Source organism: Protobothrops mucrosquamatus, unplaced genomic scaffold (assembly GCF_001527695.2).
Source record: "Protobothrops mucrosquamatus isolate PMUCROS unplaced genomic scaffold, P.Mucros_1.0 scaffold2627, whole genome shotgun sequence".
Classification (NCBI taxonomy): domain Eukaryota; kingdom Metazoa; phylum Chordata; class Lepidosauria; order Squamata; family Viperidae; genus Protobothrops; species Protobothrops mucrosquamatus.
Window position 1 is genome coordinate 35805 of NW_015388681.1, and position 3958 is coordinate 39762.

Sequence of the window (3958 nt, forward strand, 5' to 3'; positions counted from 1 at the left end):
AACTTTAGTCAAGAGTATACAAACAGGCACTGTGGTTTGTTTTAGCCATATTTTAATTTTAAAAAAAAGCCATTTGTGGTCTCATTCATATGTAATAATAGGCCAGAAACTCTGGTTCATAAATTAAAGCGACTGGCTCAGGTATCACACTAAAATAAAACCAGATAAATCATATTATCACTTAAAATGATATGTGAACTTATCTAAGGCTACACCATCTGGACTATAAATGTTGGAAGATCTATAGGTGACAGCAAAGAGATACAGGAAGTTAATAGCTGCCATTTAGTGGCTATTCTGACATTTGCAGACCTGATATGAAAGCCCTAGGTTTCTCCAACCAGACATTCTCCAAATATGGATTCTTCATTTCTTTGGCTATGCTGGCTTGATGATACCAGGCTAAAGATGTTTTAACAGAATAGCAGAGTTGGAAGAGACTTTGGAAGTCTTTTAGTCCAACCCTCTGCTCAAGCAGGAAATCCTATACCATTTCAGACAAATGGCTACCCAATTTCTTCTTCAAAATCTCCAGTGATGGAGCACTCACAACATCTGGAGGCAAGCCATTCCATTAGTTAGCTGTTCTCATTGTCAGAAAATTTCTCCTTAGTTCTAGGTTGGTTTTCTCCTTGCTTACTTTCTATCCATTGCTTTTAGTCCTGCATTCAGGTACTTTGGAGAATAGGTTACGCCCCCCCTTCTTGTGGCACCGTCTCAAATATTGGAACACTGCTATCATGTATTGCCACTTCTGCTTTTGGTACCTTGGAATACTTAAGGATATTGGTTACCATTTTCAGAAGGCACTTAGAATTTATCACATAAGTTTGTGGCCATATAAATCAGGAGACTTGAAACCTGTTCAAACAAAGAGAAATCTAGGTAAATGGGCTTGCATTGCAACTAACAGAAATCTGGGCAGTGCAGATTTAAATGGTTTGTTCACCTCTATCCACACGTTTGCTGCATGACCTACCAGGACTTTGTTAATGAACATTTCTTTGAAAGTAGAGTCAAACTGTTTGCAAATTCCAAAGCTGTGCACGATATTTGTGCATGACACAGAGAAGTTCCCTAAGGATGGGCTTCAGCACGAGTCTGAAAGCTTGGAAGACAAAAACTCTGGTCCCGGTGAATGACCCAGATTGGTTCCTGCAAGATTATCCTGGGACATGTATATTCGCCTTCATTCATGATATTTAAACCATATCTACATATTGAAAGCTTTCCTCACCTGGAAGTGAATGGAGACACATAGATTAGTTTGCAATTCACACTCAGAATATCTAGTTTGTTATTTATATTGCTGCTGTATTTTGGATGAAAAATTTGACAAAAATAGATTCAAACGTGTCTGGTGTGTCTGGTTGTTCATTCTATACCTTGTTTCTCCAAAACTGTTTTACCTGTTACTAAATGTCTTGCTTGCACTTCTTGCTGACTTTTAAATGGTTCTGTTTAATGGAGTCTGGAAGTGCATAATAAGCACATAGAGCAGAAAGCTTGTGATTCAGAAAATTTGCCTGTAATATTCTTTTTCAGCCGTTACCATAGGTACCAGCTTCTTCTAAACACAGTTCTGGAATGCAAGGAGACTGGAAGGGCATTCCTCCTGCTAAGGAATGCAACAGCATCATTCCAGTTAACATTCCCTTACTTTTTTTGAGAGAGAAAGAGAGAGCGAGAAACAGAGAGTGAGTGTGTGTCTTTCTTTATTACATTCTTTTTTTCTTTACCCTGAGTCTTGTGCCTTGACCACCTACAGAGCTGATTGAAGCACAACATGGTACATCCTTTTCTAGGCAATATTTTTCTGGCAAACTGCCAGAGGTTTCTCATTGAATTCAGGGACGCTGTCAGGTCATAAAAGCACAAGAATTTTATCCCCTGCATAAAGGTTAACCCATATTTCCCCCTACTGCTCTCAAGACCCTCACAAATCTTTGCTTCTGGGTTGCCAGCATAGAGTAAAAGAATGAATTCAATCAGGTCCTCCATATAATGGCTTGATCTGCAGAGAGATACGATAGCTTGCAAGGGACTAATTTCTTGCTGCAAAAAAAAAAAAAAATCTGAGGTACTTTAAGGGTGAACTGGTACTATTGTATAAACCATAGCAAATTATGCAAACCATTTCAGATCCTTTCCTATTCTTGCTCTTATTTGGACTTCTTTGGTGCTGCCAGTACCTTTAAGTTGTCCTGGGGTGTGTGTGTGAAGGATGGCAAAATGATCCAAGGACAGAACACCTACAATGCAATAGTAGCAACAATAACAACATTAACTATATATTTGATGCTAAAAACAAACAGTCTCCTCCAGCCTAATGATAGGCCCATGCAGTCTCAACATATCAGGTTAGGAGAGAGAGTTAAACTGACACAGTTGGTGCTATTTCCATGGTTAGAGTTCTGACCGGCATCAAGAAACCTGTACTTTAACAACAAAGAATAATCCAACCATGATGTTCACGTAAGAACTTTTGGGCCCTTCCTTATCTTTCAGATTTACACTGCAGATTTATTGTACACTCTTCAAGTTTGTGAAAGAAATGACAGGAAGGACAGAATAAAAAAAATTTAAGGCTCACAATTATGTATAACTATTTTGTGTGGCACACACACACACACACTACAGTGAATTACAGTTTATGAAATTATCTCTAATCTAGTGTGAAAAAGCTACCAGGAAACCTTCAAATGATGGGTTCTTTTTCCACTCATCTATTTCCTGTGGTGTATACGTTCACTACATACATACTGGCGTCATCATGTACTAATTTTGTGTATAAGGTCGGGATTTCCCAGTCTAGTGTGCCTAAAAATAAGCTTGGGAACTTAGAAAGCTTTAGAGTTAAGCAGATCAACCAGATAAATGCAGTCAGCTGACCATTTGTACTCTGATTTTCTGCTAGAATATTTTAATGGAGAATTTAATATATAATATTGAGATCTCTGTGCATATTTTCATAGTAGTAATGCAGAGGGACCTATAGCGCTACCTGGTGCCGGATTATTAGTCTTCCAATATATTATTGTTGATGCTAAGCAGAAGCAGTTATTCGGACTTTCACATTGACTTCATTCTTAATCCAATATAGGGATATCAAACACTGAATTTTGGATTTTCTGTATGCAAAGCAGTTATTCTAATACTAGCTCTTTGTCTGCTGCCGTTGGGGTAGCCGGTGGCCACGTTGGACGATGTCGTCCCATAAGACTTTCAAGATGAAGCGGTTCCTCACTAAGAAGCAGAAGCAGAACCGTCCCATTCCACAGTGGATTCGCATGAAAACTGGCAATAAGATCAGGTACAATTCCAAGAGGCGGCATTGGAGAAGAACCAAGCTGGGCCTGTAAAGAGAAGCAACTGCAACCTTCGCCATGTCTGTCTGGCAGCCAGTTTTTGTGCCTCAGGATGCCTCCCTTCTAAACAGAGCCCTATTTTCAAGACTGAATCTCCTCATATATTGTGTACTTTCCCCTCACCTTTAACATTTTTATTTCCACAAAGAGGTTTCCAAAGGAATTAAAACCAAATAATTCTACTACTAACCAAGACCCTTCCATTTGGCTTTTCATAACTTACTTATTTGTTCGATTAGTATCTCACTTCTTTAATGTAGGAACCCAAGGGAACATATCAATACTCCTTTCTCCTTTTATCCCACATTTATCAGGCCTGAGATAGGTTGGGCTGGAAGACAGTGATTCACCCAGTGAGCTTCTGTGGATGAGGGTGGACAAGAACCTGGGTGGCCTCCCACGCCTAACCCCACGGTGCATGACACAGCACTGGCTCTCAAATGCTGTACCTCCGGTGAATCTTAACCTATGGAGATATTCCAGTTGATACTAAAAAAATAATTGCATGCCGTTATTGCACCCACTTGTACTTCCTGATTGGAGAAGATGAATGGTACATTAAATGATGCAAGTTTTTGGTTCACATTATA

General features: G+C 39.3%; 1 pseudogene; it reads left to right on the forward strand.

Moving 5' to 3' along the window:
• The first annotated feature begins 3168 nt into the window (after positions 1 to 3168).
• Positions 3169 to 3396, forward strand: LOC107296076 (annotated as a pseudogene).
• Positions 3397 to 3958: the final 562 nt, after the last annotated feature.